Below are 18,880 nucleotides of genomic sequence, written 5' to 3' on the forward strand. Positions count from 1 at the left end.
TACAGATGATGAGATTGTGGAAGTTAATGATGATAACAATGAATCAAATTATGGTGATGGTGGTGGTTTAAGTCCACCAAGCGGTAACAGTGGTAATGGGGGTGGTAATGAAGAAGTTGGCGAAGGTGATGGTAGTGGTGGTGGTGGTGATGATGAAGAAGATGCACAAGTAGACCATGATCCATACGGTGAAACAACACCTATTTATAGGCGTTATAGAAATTTGACTGATATGGATCATTCTGATGGTTCACTACTTAATAGAGGAGGAGATGTGTCACATTCTAGATCAAGAAGAGGTAAAAGGAAACAAAATGTTCCACTTGAAGATTTTTCTTCTTCTAGTATTGCTCAAAGTTTTAGTGACTTTGGGATTGGTGATTCTTCTCAAAATAGTCAACAATCTTATCCGCCTATTTATCAATATCCTTATTTCAACTCATATAACCAATATGCAAGTGATCAAGCTCCTTCCAACTACCAACAAACATTGAATTACCAAGATCCTTATTATGAACAATAAAGTGGTGGATTTTTTGGTTACGTCTTTGGGCAAGGAGCTACACAAGATGATAACCAGAGTGAAAGTACAAGTAACGCTCCTCCACGTCATTCCACCATGTGGTAAAAAGTATCATGTAAGTTATATTTTAAAAAATTTAAATTTGAGGAGTGCTAGCAACACACTCCAATAATAAACACACTCTAACACACTCTCTTCTATTGGTTAAAATTTATATGGGTCCACATTTTTTTATGGGACCCATGTGAATTTCAACCAATAAAAGAGAGTGTGTTGAAGTGTGTTTGTTAAAGAGTGTGTTGCTAGCATTATTCTTTAAATTTATATTCTGTTAATTTTTTTGATGGGAAATCTAAATACTCTTGAGTTATTAAGATATTTGATTATTAATTTTTCTTTCTTTTTTTTTTGAGCGAAGACCATATATTTATATGAGACAAACATGATGTTGCTTTTCAAAGTCAAAATTGCAACTTAGTGCATTTATCTATTTGTGATGTATTGAATGTATTAGTATTTCCATAAACAATTATGAATGTTATTTATGTTAAGAGTCAGGATCCGTTGACACCAAGTGTCAACGAAATTTTCTTCTATTTCAATAATACTTTTTTAAAAAAAAAAATATTTTCCTTATTAGAATAATATATTAGATTAAAATAAATATTATTGAAATATTATGTTTAATAATTATTTTATTTTAAAATAAATATTAGTGAAATTGAAGAAAAGTTTAATGACGTGGATAATATTTTGGCCAAGTGTGTAGTGTCACGTCATTAATAACATTGACACATCGTTAAAATTGACTATAAATTGAGTGGGGGACCAAAACTCAAGAAAAATTGAAATAGAGGGACCAAAATATTAGTTTTTAAAATAGGGGACCAAAACTTCAAAAAATTAAAAATAGGGGGATCAAAATTGCATTTAAGCCTTTAAATTAAATACACTAATTATTTAATAAATTTTATTTTTTATAATTATATTTAGGGCATGCTAAAAAAAGAAATTAAATGATAAAATTAATGCTAGAAACATGAATTTTTTATATTTTTTATGTGTTAAATGTACAAATATGCCCCATAGACAATGTTTAGATTTTTCTTATATTTTAAGGGTGCTGTTAACATGTGCATATAGGACACATGTTAAGGTTTCTATAATTAGAAATTTGCATTTAATATTATAAACGAATTTAATGCTTAAAAGATATAATACACATGTTTCGAGAAAATATTTCTATATTTATATTCTTAACATGTGCCTTAGGTGCACATGTTAACATTTGCCTTAAACAAGAAAGAAGTCATTTCTAAATATTGAGACGAGTGAGTTCCTAGTTTTCATATAATCCTACGGTTGACCATTAATGCCTCTCCTATATCTCTGTCACCCTCTTTTATTTTCAATCTCAAACATTGAATGCTAATCTATGATCTATGTAAGGTGAGTCTGCACATAGATCCCCACTTGAATGACACCATCAGCCTACATCATATTCAATCCAACAATAATCAAATGGTCGGTCTTCGTTTTTTGGAATTTGTGGCTACTACCAACAACAGTCAATTGTTGTACACGAGAACTTAACATCAACCACTTATTCTAAATCTACCTGTGGATATTATAAAATCCACCACAATTCATGTTCTTGCAAAGTCACGAAAAATAAAAATTGTACTAGTGTTATTTGAATATTAAAATATAGAACCGTTGTATCAAGGATCTGACTTTTGTGGAATCAATTTTTTTTGGTATATATCCATTGGAGATATATAAGTGGTAGTTTGATTAAAATCGGATTATTTAAATTTTTAATTATAAAATATTTTCTTTTTAGTGTTACTGATTTTGATTTGATAAGTCATGAGTGAAGGATTCTCAATTCTCATAACTACATGCATTTTATTGCTGTTAAGAATCATGATCCTACATAAATGATCCTTGATTCTCTCTTTGTTTTGTCTGATTTAGTTTACTGTCAATATTTAATTATTGCCTTGTATAGCTACTTCTGATTAGCATAATAGTTAAGTTTCCTTTGTTTTAGGCATAGTTTCATCACTCTCTCGTGTACAAATAGACAGCAACAAGTGTAATTCAAACATATCAATAATACACTAAAGATATTGTGTTCTTTTACATGGTATCAGAGCAACCAAACCTCTATAGCTCAAATACCCTTTTAATCATATTTTCCATGGAAAAACATGATGAAACCTTATCAACGCCCAAAGCATCGAACGACACAAAGAAACCCATTATCAATGTGTACGATGATCCAAGCGATCCGCTATATCTGCATCACTCTGACCAACCAGGTTTGGTTCTTGTGACTCAACAATTGTCACAAAGCAATTATCCTCTTTGGAGTCATGCCATGCTCATGGCTCTCACCACTAAAAACAAGGATGGCTTTGTGGATGGATCCATCAAGAAGCCATCAACAACATCCTCCAAGGAATACAGGCAATGGATCCGCTGCAACCTTCTTGTCAAAGGCTGGATTCTCAACACTATTTCACCCAACATTGCTCAAAGTGTAATGTACACTGATGATGCCTCTAAGATCTGGATGGAATTGAAAGAGCGTTTCTCTCATACAAATAGTGTGCATCTCTTCCACATTGAAAAAGAGATTCATGAGTGCATTCAAGGAGATATGAGCATTGGTGACTACTACACCAAGTTAAAGGGTCTGTGGGATGCACGTGATGCCCTTAGTCCTCTTCCACAAATTAATGGTGACATGGCTAAAAAATTGAAGGAGTATCAACAATCTCAACGCACCATTCAGTTTCTAATGAAACTCAACCCAGTTTATGCTGGAGCTCGAGGACAAATTTTACTCATGGATCCATTACCACCCGTGAATAAAGTATTTTCCCTCATCATCCAAGATGAAAAACAGAGAAACATTTCTCCACAAACAACGGCAGATGCAATGGCATTTGCTGTCAGAAACGAGCCACCAAATTTGAAAGGGAATCATCAACCGAGGAATCCACATCTCAAATGTGACCGCTGCAATCTTGTTGGACACATTGCTGAACATTGTCGTCAACATCTAAAATGTGATCATTGTGGCTACAAGGGTCATACCATCGACATTTGTCGCAAGCTGAAGCGAGTAAATGTTCAAGGGGATAAGAAAGATCCTTCAAACTCACTCTCTAAAGCTCATCATGTGAGTTCCAAACTTGACAAGGTCGAAACAACACCCTCCTACAGCCTGACTGCAGAGCAATATCGTGATTTACTTGAACTTATTGATCGGACAAAATCGGTTAGTGTTGCCAATCAAGTGTCGACAATGAACAACCTTTCAGGTATATCCCCTACATCTCCCACATATGGTAAGAGTGTTAGATGGATATTCGATACAGGAGCCACTGATCACATGGTTTGTTCGTCTCAATTTTTCACTACTGGTAGCCCAGTTACAAATCGTTATGTCCATTTACCTAACCATGCCCTTGCTCAAGTCACACATATAGGGACAATACATTTTTCTAAAAGCCTGATACTTTACGATGTGCTTTGTGTACCTTCCTTTGAATTGAATTTAATATCTGTGGCAAAATTAAATCAAACCTCTTTTTGTTATGCAACTTTTACCAACAACCTTTGTTATGTGCAGGACCAACATTCGGGGAAGACGATTGGGACGGGAATTGAGGAAGCTGGACTTTACTACTTGGATACGTCGAAGTTTTCTGGGTGTAGTATTTTCGCTGCCACGGTCACTTCAAGAAATCCTCTTCTTTGGCACCAACGACTTGGTCACCCCTCAAATAAAAGCCTGCACGCCATCTCTTTATGTTCTGATTTTGTAAAATTTCATTCTGTTAATGATTGTTCCATTTGTCCACTTGCTAAACAAACTAGACAACCATTTTCTGCTAGTTATATTAATACAAAATCTTGTTTTGAATTGATTCATGTTGATATTTGGGGCGGTTATCATGTTCCAACTTTACAAGGGGCAAAATATTTCCTCACTATAGTAGATGATTTTTCTCGATGCACATGGGTTTACCTTTTACATACAAAATCTGAAGCTAGAAATTATCTACTTACGTTTATAAATCTAGTAGAAACCCAATTTGAATCGCGCATTAAAATCATTCGTAGTGACAATGGTCTAGAATTCTCCATTCCAAACACATATCATGACAAGGGAATTATTCACCAAACGAGTTGTGTCTCAACCCCACAACAGAATGGTGTTGTAGAACGAAATCATCGTCACCTTCTCAATGTAGCCCGTGCCTTACTTTTTCAAGCAAACCTTCCCAAAACCTTCTGGGGTGACTCTATCCTTACTGCCGCCTACTTAATCAACCGCACATCAACACCCATTCTACATGGAAAAACACCTTTTGAGATACTATTCCACAAACCACCGACTTACCACCACTTACGAGTTTTTGGTTGTCTATGCTTTGCCTCCAACCACCATCATAAACCAACAAAGTTTGACACTCGTTCAATTCGCTGCATTTTTCTCGGTTACCCTTACGGTACCAAAGGTTATCGAGTATATGATCTAGCCACCGGTAAAACTTTTACTTCTCGAGATGTCATTTTTCATGAGCACATCTTTCCTTATTCTTCCGCTGCCACCATGTCCACTCCTTCAACACACCAAATTCCCCTTCCAAATATTGAGCCTTTTGATTCAAGCTCCCATGAAACTACGCCATCCTTTCCTACACACACACCAACTGCTTTTGATGACCAACAACCAACACCACCTATTGTGACACCAACTATAGAGTCTCAAGATACAATTATTCCTACCATTGTCTCCACTATAGAAGCCTCAACTTCAGATTCTACAACAATAACACCACCAGAAGCACCTCATGACATTCCTCCTCCCGCTCTTATGGCTAAGCGACTCATACGACCACCCAGCTATCTTCGACAGTACCATGTGGAAGTGTCCTTGCCTACTCGTTCTTCACCGTCGTCTCACTCGGTGTTGACTGCTCCTAAAGGTATTCCTCATCCCTTATCTAGTGTTCTTAATTACGATAGACTTTCTCCTGCACATCGTGCTTTTACCACTTCTATTTCAGCTATCAAAGAACCTACCTCCTTTCACCAAGCAGTCAAGGATCCTAAGTGGCGTTTTGCCATGGATGAAGAACTTCGTGCTCTCCATGATAACGGCACTTGGTCTCTCCAACATTTGCCTCCTAACAAGAATCAAGTGGGTTGCAAATGGGTTTATAAAATCAAATTTAACCCGGATGGAACCATTGAGCGCTACAAAGCTCGTTTGGTGCAAAAGGGTACAACCAGATTGAAGGTTTTGATTATCGTGAGACATTTGCACCCGTTGCTAAACTTGTTACTGTTCGGTTATTGCTTGCTGTTGCATCTTCCATGAATTGGCATCTTAGACAACTAGATGTCAACAATGCCTTTCTCCATGGTGATCTTGAGGAAGAGGTATACATGTCCTTACCTCCCGGTTATGGAAGAAAGGGAGAGACACGCGTTTGCAAGCTTCATAAATCTTTGTATGGGCTAAAGCAAGCCTCTCGTCAATGGTTTATCAAATTATCCAAAGTCCTCATCCTTGCTGATTACACTCAATCAAAATCAGATCACTCCTTATTTGTTAGACACCGTGACACTAGTTTTACTGCCCTCCTTATTTACGTCGATGACATCATCTTGGCAGGAAATAATCTCCAAGAAATTGAGAGAATTAAAGCTCATCTCATGGAGCAATTCAAGCTCAAGGATTTGGGTAACTTAAAATATTTTTTGGGCATAGAGGTATCTCGATCCAAACAGGGAATCACTCTTTCGCAAAGAAAATATGCACTTGAAATATTAGAGGACATGGGTTACTTGGCTGTAAAGCCAGCCAATTCTCCAATGGAGCAAAATTTGTCTCTTAACAAAACTGATGGTGATTGCATCGATGAGCCATCTTCTTATCGAAGACTTGTTGGGAGATTGATCTACTTAACCATTACAAGGCCAGATTTGGTGTACGCAGTTCACATCCTCAGTCAATTCATGGACAAGCCTCGCATTCCACACTTGGAAGCTGCACAAAGGGTACTGCGCTACATCAAGAAAACACCTGGACAAGGTATTCTTTTCCCTTCCACAAGTACATTACAGTTGAACGCTTTCTGTGACGCGGATTGGGCTCGATGTCAAGACACACGCAGGTCAACATCAGGTTATTGTGTTTTTATTGGAAATTCCTTGATATCTTGGAAAACCAAGAAGCAAGTCACTGTATCCCGCTCAAGTGCAGAGGCGGAATATCGTTCCATGGCATCTGTTTGCTGTGAGGTCACTTGGTTGCTAAGTGTTCTACATGACCTTGGAATAGAGCATCAACAACCGGTTAAGCTATTTTGTGATAACCAAGCCGCTCTGCACATAGCCTCCAATCCGGTATTTCATGAACGGACAAAACACATAGAGATTGATTGTCACCTTGTTCGGGAAAAGGTTCAAGCTGGGGTTGTCAAAACTTACCACATCTCAACATCAGAACAACCAGCAGATGTATTCACTAAAGCATTGAGCGTTCCACAGTTTTCCAACCTCATCAACAAGTTAGGAATGATCAACATCTATTCCAACTTGAGGGGGAGTGTTAAGAATCATGATCCTACATAAATGATCCTTGATTCTCTCTTTGTTTTGTCTGATTTAGTTTACTGTCAATATTTAATTATTGCCTTGTATAGCTACTTCTGATTAGCATAATAGTTAAGTTTCCTTTGTTTTAGGCATAGTTTCATCACTCTCTCGTGTACAAATAGACAGCAACAAGTGTAATTCAAACATATCAATAATACACTAAAGATATTGTGTTCTTTTACAATTGCACTTACTCCATCCACTCCAAAATGAATCATATTTTTTTAAAGGAGAATGCTAGTTATCACGAAAGAAATTCACCCGAATGCCTCCCGAACTGCATTCTGTCAAGCCACTTTTTTTGACTTTTCCATCTATTTAGTTAATTCCCATGAATTCTGCACTATGCTTATTTTTCATTGGTCAATTTCCATTCGGGATGCTTTCGGGATACATTCCTTCGCTATGTATAGCAATGCTCTTTTTTAAAAAGAATTTTTACAAAAAATAGTCGATTGTTTAAATTTTCTATACATCACTAGTTACTTTATTTATTTTTACTTTTTCGATTCTCTTTTATTTTATTTTTATTTGAATTTCACCACCAGTTTAATCTAGTTCGGAGATTAGCATCAAGTGGTTCCAGCCTGAAATTCTGACAAGCTAGTGAAAAGATGCTGCGAAAGATGCTACAGCATCTCGTACCAGTACATAATACAATAGACAAGTTAAAATTAAATTAAGTGCAGGAAGATAAATAACACATGTTATTTGTTAACCCAGTTCGGTGCAACGTCACCTAATTTGAGGATATCAATCTAGGAAGCAAATCCACTATGGTAATATTAGTTTGAAGCCCTCAGCAAACGCCCCGGTTTACGACTTCGCGCCTAATCACTACTCGTGCTAATTTCTACATATGAACTCCTAGATATGAGAACATCTGCTCACTTCCTCTCAACCTTACAACCAGTAAGGATTTCAATAACAACAGAATGAAGACACTCTCCTAGACAACGATGAAGATACCGTTCAATGACAAATACCTAGCCAACACCCTTGACTAAGTTCACAATTTGGAGTTGCTTACAAGCTTCCTCCAAGTACAATACTCAACTCATTACCTACAGGTTTCTGAGTGAGGACATAGTGACCATCTCACAACCCGAGTGGTTCACTTACACCAACTCACCTAGAGAGTGGCTCAGAGACACGAAACCCTAAAAGACTACATCTTTGATATTCGTTTATGATTCGGTTTCGGTGTACAAATTAAATAGGTCTGATTCTTTATGTATTTATAGCTTGAGATGGCCTTGCTGCGCAAGTTAGGTCTTCAGACACACAGCTAGAAAAGTGCAGCCAGCCCAAAGATTTTCTTCAAATAAATAAAAGATTTGATTCACTTCAAAAATATATTGAGTTATATTTTTGGATTAAATAAAATACACAAACCGCCTTCAGAAACTTAGGGAACAAGGCGAGACTTGGCTTGATGAATAAGCACGAACATATAACTGAAACAAATCTTCAAAGATGTAATATAAAAATTCGGCGCGCTTCAGGTCAACATTAATGCTGTACAAACATGCTACAACATCTGGCTAAAAGATGTTTTTGCAAAATGTAGCCAACATACAAAAACCCAACATAGCCCATTCTAATCGCAGTTGCCAAATATCGAACTATGGTCCTTCCTACCAAGTTCAACGTCAATCACCACTGAACCAACTAATGATTGATTTTCAATTCTCTTTTAGTTTATACTACTATTTGTTCTCGAGTTTAAAGAATACATATTATTTTTTTTGGAATACATATCGTATGTACAACAGTACAAGTAAATTAATTTTTACACTGACATTTAATAAAAATAATTTAATATCAAGACGTGACAAAATACATAGTTGTTAATAATTGACGACAGTGTAAAATTAGATGCATATTCCATTTTTTTCTTTTGTTTATACACATTCATTTATTCTTGAAAGGTTATACTGCATTTTTCTAAATATATATATGAAATGGTCAAACAAATAATTTAGTTTTTTTTTTATATTAATCCTTCGATTTTCAAGGAAACGAAGTCTGATAATTCAAAGTTTAACCATGCGAAAAATAAAGTGTGGGCCAAAAATTATTCTAACCAAGTATAAACTCTAGTTCTCTTAATTCATCCTTAAAAGAACTCATTAACCTTTTATTTTTGTCACGTAATTTAATGATGTATAAGCAGTGACGGAGCCAGAAATTTTCAACTGTGGGGGCACTACATATCACTAGTAGAAAAAAGCTTTTTTACATCTGGCGAAAAACACTTTTTACATCTGAAAAATTTCAGATGTAGGCGCACGAGACTTAGTAAGTATACACGTTTTACATCTGGCGTAGTCAGATGTAAAAAAGCACTTTTTACCTCTGACCAAGGCGAAAATCAAATATTATTTTTTGAAATTTAAATTGGACCTTTTACATCTGACTAAGTCCACCAGATGTGAAATCTTAATTTTATTTTTTTTGAAAAACCTGCGGTTTTTTTATATATTTTAAATCTTTTTTTTTTATTAAAAAAATCTAACCCACAATGCTAACAATATAACATAACTTGCATCAAGAACATAATACTAAAATTCAACATTCAACATCAATAGCCAAATTCAACATTCAAGATATATATAGTAATAATGTCATTAAAGTACAACCACATTGTAATCCAAAATACAAAACATCATAATAATTAATACTAATCCATCCAAAATACAAATTAAAACATATTCTGATATGCATATCAAAACAGCATTACAATATTCTTGGCAAAGAGGAAGATAAATCAAAACAGTATTACAATATGTTTGGAAAAACAATATAAAGTAGCTCTAGACAGCAATAATGATTCAAGCCTAACCTATAGTGTTGCAACCTTGACTGCAGTGGCATGCCCATCTTACCTTTCTAATCGAGGATTCAAATTGAGCTGGCTTATCTCCCTTCAATGAGTCATGTGATACTTGATTGTCTTCTTTCCCCTCGTCAACCTGTGAAGTTTGTGAAAGTTCAGGGCAATATTGCGCAAGTGCAAGCAAACAAGTACATAATTTTCAATCTACATAAGATGTTCATGTTGGCCAGTAACAATAAAAATTCTAAATAAGATGTTCAACTTACATCAAAATAATGTGTGCACACAAGATACTCATGGAGCTTGCCTTTCTCCAACCAAAACTAGACAAATCATGCTTGTCCTTTGCATAAATTTTTTTTTCCACCTATTATAACAAAAAACAAATTCCAACACTTATTACTAGATTGTCAAAAGGCTAGCACCAAAATTTATAATGTCAAAATAACTTTGTAAATTGTGTCAAAACTCATGAGAATATCTCAATATTCAATATCCCAAAGGAACTTTATTCATTGTTGTAACATTGGATAACTCCAAGCCTACTGTAAAACACTATGCAATAACATTCTAACTCAAGAGTTTTAGCTTGGTTACTAAATAAAAAGTTTCTAGTTTCATCTCCAAACAAAGCAAATTTAATTGAGTTACTAAATAATTGTTTTCTTCTAAACCATGATCATTCTCTTTTTAAAATAGCATGAAAATTTTGAAAAGAAGCATAATAGATATACTATACATGCCTCAGCCTCTCAATAAAACATGGCTAGTTCAAACATTTCATTCCCAAAACCAATAATCTACTTGTATAAAACAATCATCAAAAGCTTATCTTAACTTAAAAATTTCTTTTCCAAAGTAACTCAAAATTTTAAGCTAAGTAGATTTAAACCCTCACTGTTTTTATTCTTCAAAATTAGACCACATCAATACATGTTTTCAAAAGCTGCAGAGGGTCTAAACCCTCACTCTTCTAAACCCTCACTGTTTTTATTATATAAGTTACAACTATCAACCCTAATAGGAGTACTAGGTTAGGGATACTTACCGTTTCCTTCTTCCATAACCCTATAATATTTGAAATTAAAGAGTGTGCTATATCTAATCCATATTTTCACTTTGCCAATCCAATGAGTATCTTCCTTCACCACCTCATTTTAGTACCTGAAAAGTGAAAAGTCATGAGAATATCTCAATATTCAATATCCCAAAGGAACATTATTCATTGTTGTAACATTGGATAACTCCAAGCCTACTGTAAAACACTATGCAATAACATTCTAACTCAAGAGTTTTAGCTTGGTTACTAAATAAAAAGTTTCTAGTTTCATCTCCAAACAAAGCAAATTTAATTGAGTTACTAAATAATTGTTTTCAAAAGCTGCAGAGGGTCTAATTTCAAAGCAGCAGAGGGTCTTAATTTCAAAGCAGCAGAGGCAACTCTCATGTTTTTGATAAATTGTAAATTTTCTTTTAAAGAAGACATGACTTACACAAATAAATTAGGGCTTTTCTCTTTAAGTTAAACACAAGAAAAGTGCAAGTACCACAAGTCATAGAATAGTTTTAATTTAAATAAAACCATGACAAACTTCAAGTTCTTGATCAATTGGAATTTTCTCAAATCCCTAGCTACTGACTATTGTGAAAGCCATGGTTTCAACCATGAAAATCCATCTAACTACCCTTAACACACTAGTTTCATAATAGCTACTACAAGACTTCCATTAGGAGTTAACTAAATCATAAATATATGAAAAAGACATAAAACCATTCTTCAAGCTCTAAGAGCTTGACCTGCTATGGAGAAGAAAAGAAATTCTAGTTATCTTAGAAGAGGAAGCTCACAACTCCTAGCTTTCAAACAAGCTTCCAAAGGATGAAAATGGTGGAGTGTGTGGTTCGGCCAAGGAAGAAAGATGAGTGAGTTTCCAATTTATCCTAAACCTTCTACTTAATAGCTAAGCTAAGGATCATGGCCATTGTTCATAATTCAGAACAACAAATTAAATTCTAATAATCATAATAAAGGCATAAAAATCAACCATAAAGAGGACCCTTGTTAAGTGTTAACCATCAAACACAAAGATAAATTATGTTTCAAATACATAAAAATTGAGATGAAATCAAGTCACCCTTTTCAAAGTAGTCTTCTTACTAAGCAGTTCTGGCACAACAGAGGCCTCGGCTGTATGAACCAGCAAATCAGTAGGTTCTTGACCATCCACTGTCTTCTCCCGGAACTTCAATGTATAAAGTCAAGCAAACAAACGCGTTAGCATCAAAATGAACATTATTAAAACTGTAAATCAGTCATACACAGTTTCATAAACCTCAAAATATCTATGTTGTGAAATTAAGTTAAAACATTGTAACACCAATTAAAGTATTGGTTTCGTACCCGATGGGAAACCAATCACTTAAATGAATCACTTAAACTTTACCACTAAACTTTAAATGAAATAAATTACTATATACCAACATTATGAATTCACTGAAACTTTAAATGAATCATATTTCAAATTAATCACTTAAACTTTACCACTATATACCAGACAAAAAACTTCAAATTAAAATCAGATAAATCACTGAAACTTATTTCAAATGAAATCATATTTCAAATGAATCATATTTCAAATTAAAATCACTGAAACTTCAAATGAAATAAACATTATACCAGATAAATTATAAACAACAGATTTCCACCATATATACCAGACAAAAAATCATTGAAACTTTAAATGAAATTTAAAAAATGTGAAAATAACAGTAACAAAAAATAATACAAGCAGAAAAGGAAATCACGAAACACAAAGAGCTAAAACCAAGTAGAACACAAAGAAATCAGGGAAAGGAATCACGAAAAGGAAAAAATTTAAAAACGATTAAAAAAGAAAGAAGAGTACCTGAATCGATGTGAGAGGGAAAGACAAGGTTCCGTTCGTGAGAGTAGAGACCGGAGAAAGCTTCGATTTGGAGTTCGATTTGGGGTTCGATTTGGAGAAAGCTTCGATTTGGAGTTCGATTTGACGAGTGAGAGAGAGGACGACGGCGCTTAGGACGACTGCGAGCGAGTGAGAGAGAGAAGACGAATGAGATAAAGGTCGACGGCGCCGGTAGAGGTAGAGGTCGACGGCGCTAGGGTTGCATCGCGAGAGAGATGGGTCGTTCTTAGCGTTTTGGTTCTTTTGGTAGTCTTAGCGTTTAGGGATATCTGATTGTGTTTTTTTACACTTAGCGTTTTTTTGTTTTTTTTTTTAGTCTTGTGAGAGAGATACTCCATCAGCTGATTGGTTCCAAAAAATATTATTATTTTTTTTTTATTCAACTTGACTTGTTACATCTGAGCCTAAATATGGCCAGATATATATATATTTTAGATAATTGTCGCCATAATTACAAGATTGCCACCGCGTTTAGTTATGCTTCTGGTATATTGATGGCAGATGTAAAAAGTCTTGTCTATATATTTTTTACATCTGTGGATATTGAGACCAGATGAAAAGACTACTCCATATAGCATTTTACATCTGACATATGTTCGTCAGATGTAAAATGCTTAAGTAATATGTCATATTTGTACTAGTGTATATAACTTTGTAGCATTATATATAGGTGAATTATTCGGTACACATATTATGTGGATATGTACCGGTACATTTGTTGAGGTGAATGATTCTTATTGGTTTATAAATAGTGTTTATTGATTTTTCTATATCAAATACTATTTGTAGACCAATCACAATCATCAACTTCAGCCTGTACAGGTACATATCCACATAATATGTGTACCGGAGTGTTCACCATACATCACAAATGTTTCCTACAACTTGATGTATTTTATCGAATGATTTTTTCATAAGTAATTAAATAATTATTTAACCATTGATTTTGCAACTCATTATTGATAATATTTAGTGAGAGTGAGTTTTTTATGTTGCAACTTTACAAATGAGTGAATTTGTTAATTATTGTTTGTTGTAATAACAAATTCTTTTAATTTATTTTAAATGACATGCTAACTGACTGACAATACAAATTATTTTACATATATTTTAAAAATACTGACTATACAAATTTAACATAACTTTTTATTTATTTTTTGTTTAGTAGCTTAATGGCTAAAAATTTTACCTTAAAAATAAATAAGTAGAGCCTCCAAGTTTAAACTTTAGCTTGGCATAATACATGAGAGATCTCTACAACTGAGCTAAGCTCACCATTTTCATTTTTAGTCTCCTTAACAAATCTTGAGCACTAGTTAAAATTTTCATTATTTTAATATACGTGGGATGTGATCACGTTTTGTTGTGTGTGATGGATGTGCCTCTCTACTATCTCAACTATGTGCCTCTCTGATCCTGATTCCTAACAACTTTCTATTATATAACAACATATACTATAGTATAAAAAAATTCCCAAGACATTTGTGTAGGCATGTGCCCCCATAGTCTTATACGTGCCTACGTCCCTGTGTATAAGTGAAGTGTTTGGGATTCGAACGTCAACTCTGTATATAAAATGTTGATGTCCTACCAAGTGAGTTAAGTTGATAGATACAACTCATTAAACATTTTAAATAAGACTAAGAATTATTTTCAATTTGAAAATTTTAATTTGATAAAATAATTTGAGTACAATAAATAGGGAGAGTAAAAAAGGGCATAGATTGGGTTGAAAATGGGTGCATGGGGTCGTGGTCATTTCTGGAAGTGAGTAACCCAGCTGGTAGGGTCTACTCACTCACTCTGCCCCAATCTTTTTGTCTTTTTCTCATTTTTCCTTTTCCCCATTTCTCCTTTATTTTTCACTCTTCTTATAACCCCCTTCTCTCATATCTCATTCTCATTCACCACAACCACTCATCTATCTCTGACTCTCTCTCTCCCCCTTGAAGGTAGCCGAGACTTTTGGGGGTTGAAATCAAGAGTTAAAAGAGAGCACAGAGTGTGTTTGTGTTTGTGTGAGATTAACTTTGTAAAAACATAAACAAAATTGATCAAACAAAGACTATCTGAGAAGCTTTATTTTGCGGGGAATGTTGTCTGGCTCGAGGACTTTTTCTATTTGATCTATAGAAATATCGGTCAAGAAATGTTTAGTGTTCTCGGACCAGGCTTCATTCCCCACAATTATATGCTTCCATTCAAAGACTATACACTTTCACATAGGTTTGGTTTTCATATTCTCTCTCTATAAATATTTTTGTTAATTTTTTTTTTTAATTTATGAAAGTTTTGTTTTTTTCTTATTTATAGGTAGATCTGAAACATGGGTTTTGTTTTTTTGGTTGAATTAAAGATGTTTGTAATTTGCAGATTGGTGTAATGATGAAGCATTTTGACCAATTTTAACTCACAAAAGGTTTTCATCATTACCTCCTTTTTAGTTTTTCATTCTCTCTTTTTTCTCTGATCATGTTATGATGATGTTTTTGTTGTCAGATGTTAACACCTTTTTCTTTGTTGTTCATCATTAGCTAATATAGATCTTTGAACAATTATGTTCTTTTCTTTCGGATCTGTCTGTTTCTGCCATGTTTTATTCAGATCTAGCAACTCTTTGAACTCACTTCAACATTCTCTAATTTTTCAACTCTTTCATCACTAATCCCTTTTCAATTTACATCTCTCTCTCTCTCTCTCTAGGGTTTCATGACATGCATTTTGATTCCAAGCTTCTCTGAGTTCAATGAGTATAATGTTACTTAGATCTATACTTTTCACTGTTTTAGTTGCTCTCAATTATATAAATTTTGTGATTAAAAAGTATTTAGATCTGAGATTGAGATTAAAAAATAAAATAGAATAAAGTTTTACTATTTTTTGTTTCCTTATGTATGTAGTTTTTATTTTTCTAAATGGGCATCTTTATGTATGATTTTCATATCTTATTTTATTTATAGTTTTTTTTTTTACAGTATCTTATTTTATTTATAGTTTAAACCCTAATTTCATACACATTCAAAAAGATGCATAATTTTCTTTTGTGAAATGAACTTTGAATGTTGATTAAGCTTTTAATTAGTGAAGAAGTTTTCTTCAAAGGATAAGGTAATATGTTCATCAAGGATCTTAAATATATTGTCCATGAATTTAGTCAATTACTACAATTGTGGTTTACATCACACACAAATGCGCGCAAGCACACGTGTTTGTCCACGCGCACACACTACCTCTAATCGTGGAAGTAGTACATAAATGTCGATGTTTTGTATTGTAACGTGTTCGAGTACCCTTCCGTATATAAAAAAATGTCAATGCTATGTATGTAACGTGTTGTACTACCGCTTCGTATATAAAAAATGTCAATGCTTAGTTGGAAAACAAAAAAAATCTCTAAATATAAGACCTGTTTATCATGGTGGTATGTTAGAATTACGATGATTCACCGTAATTTTCCAAAAACTACGTACCAAACATAAACTTTGCACTGTTCAAGGCGAAATCACTTCAAAGGTAGGACTAATTACGAATAAATTATTATTATTATTATTATTATTATTATTATTATTATTATTATTATTGTGCATTTATGGGATCAATGATTAAATCAGAAAGGAATTATTCAAGGCTCTTTTATTTGTAATATTTTTAAATTTACCTTGTTTTCTTCATAAGCAGAGAGATTTGGAAGTGACAGCAATGTCAATGAAAAATTAGATTGAGAATGGTAGCAAAAGGGGTCAGCATATAGCATAGCTAGTGACATAGGGGAACAAGAATGACATAAACACAGTCCTCAGTGCTTATCCAACACTGCATTTCTTTATCATCAGTCATCACCATTGTTGATAATTACATAGTCATTTATACTTGCACGCAAATGTATAGTTTTCGAATATCAACGCAGCTCATGTATCAAAATCAAACTATATAAAGGAATAATCATTCTTTAATAATTTGTGTAAAGAAAACTTTAAATGAATTTAGTCAATTACTACAATTGTGGTTTACATCACACACAAATGCGCGCAAGCACACGTGTTTGTCCACGCGCACACACTACCTCTAATCGTGGAAGTAGTACATGAATGTCGATCTTTTGTATTGTAACGTGTTGGAGTACCCTTTCGTAAATTAAAAAATGTCAATGCTATGTATTGTAACGTGTTCTACTACCGCTTCGTATAAAAAATGTCAATGCTTATTTGGAAAACAAAAAAATTTCTAAATGTATGACCTGTGAAAGTTGAGCCATGTATTTGATATATAGAAATGAGAGATCAAATGTTCGATTTATGACTCTTACTATGAAAATTTTGTGTGCCTACAAATTATTTGGTAGAGATTAGTCATCGTTAGTAGTTAAAATATTGTACTTATTATATATCATAGTAGCAAAAAAAAATTCTTATTTATAATTGTATGATTTTTTTTTCTTTGGTTGAATTTTATTACTGGTATAAAACTACGGCCTTATCAATTGTTATGAATAAGTTAAGGTTTAAAATTGAGTTTGATTACAATAATCATAATCACAAGCATGTTCTTAAGATAGTAAAGTATTGCAAACAAACAGAACTACTCATTTTGGCAGATGCTTGCATATTCTTCCACCACAAAAAACAGTAAGATGCTTTGTGTATGCTTGTATCTCTATATATACCATCACTCACTTTCTATACGTTATATAATGCAATTGATTGATATCATGATTTTAAATTGCGGTTCCGGATGCATTTGGTGTGATTGCAGTCATTGTTGTTGTTGCGATGCATATTGAGACAGTTGTGGTGTGAAATAGTTTTAAATTTTTACAAATTATACACCAACGTTTTCACTACATTATTTACTCATCATAGGAGTGTCTTGGGTTACTTAGTAGTATAAATACTGATTGTAATTTTAGATGAGTGTAGATTTAAATGAACATGGTCAAATTCGTCTGATGCAGTTCCTAAAGCGGGGAATATGTTATGAACCTAAAGGTGATTGAAGATCATACTCAATTGTGGTGCGCATATATATATATGGATACCAATTTCTTTTCGATTTAAATACATATTAGCAAAAAGACCTTAATTACATTTCCTTCATAAAATAAAATTAGTTGAGAACAAGGGTACTCAAACTCATAATAGTGCTGATTAAAGCAACCAAAACTGTTTAGAGAATCATTGAAATGACTCAACAAGACCTAAATAATTAGTTTATTGGACTTAATTATAAGAAAGAAAAATCATGTGACGAACAATGACTTGCTTTAAGTGATAAAAGATTTAGGAACTTCAACCAAATGGTTTGGTTGGAGGGAAGAATCCATTCAATCCAACATATGTGCCTAACATAGCATGTTCCTCGACGGAGATAAAAACCCACACGGATCTAGATTCGCAAATGCGAGAATTACTATAAAAAAAACCATTGATTAATCAATTTAGATGTGGCAAATTCTTACAAAGAGTATACTTGGGTAAAACTTAATTTTGAACATAAATTTTGTTCCATGTACTTTGATTTTTCTTGTGTTCAAATTTATTGGGTTTAAAATGTGTATGATCCCGATCAAGATTGGCTGTTGTGCTGTTGAACATTAAGATATTTCAATGCAGTAATGAATCTCACTTGTTAATTTAAGATCGGACAATTTAAATTATAGAGTCAAATTACATAGTAAAATAATCTCAATCGTTAATTTAAATCGGACGGTTGAGAACTGTAACTGCGTGACATAATTATGGCGGAAAATCCAATTCCATATAATGCATATTAAATTTTAATTTCATTTTAGTTTTCACTATTTTCTTTAGTGATGTTATTAAGATCAAAATACGTGAATGCTTGCTTGCTTTTTGAAAATTGCATCTTTTTGACCTTTTGTAAAGCATAAAG

General features: G+C 33.6%; 2 long non-coding RNA genes across 3 annotated transcripts; one reads left to right on the forward strand and one right to left on the reverse strand.

The window, feature by feature from the left end:
* Window positions 1-9,821: 9,821 nt before the first annotated feature.
* LOC123883475 lies at window positions 9,822-10,758 on the reverse strand. The gene is made up of 2 exons (XR_006800204.1): window positions 10,313-10,758; window positions 9,822-10,182 (listed from the first exon to the last, which is right to left on the reverse strand). It is a non-coding gene; the product is annotated as an uncharacterized LOC123883475 (long non-coding RNA).
* Window positions 10,759-14,902: 4,144 nt separating this feature from the next.
* LOC123883476 lies at window positions 14,903-16,944 on the forward strand. Of its 2 annotated transcripts, none has more exons than XR_006800205.1 (2): window positions 14,903-15,217; window positions 15,305-16,944. It is a non-coding gene; the product is annotated as an uncharacterized LOC123883476 (long non-coding RNA). The 2 variants fall into 2 exon arrangements; XR_006800206.1 differs by having other exon boundaries at window positions 15,365-16,944.
* The last annotated feature ends 1,936 nt before the right edge of the window (window positions 16,945-18,880 follow it).

The sequence above is a fragment of the Trifolium pratense genome, linkage group LG5 (assembly GCF_020283565.1).
Source record: "Trifolium pratense cultivar HEN17-A07 linkage group LG5, ARS_RC_1.1, whole genome shotgun sequence".
NCBI lineage: Eukaryota > Viridiplantae > Streptophyta > Magnoliopsida > Fabales > Fabaceae > Trifolium > Trifolium pratense.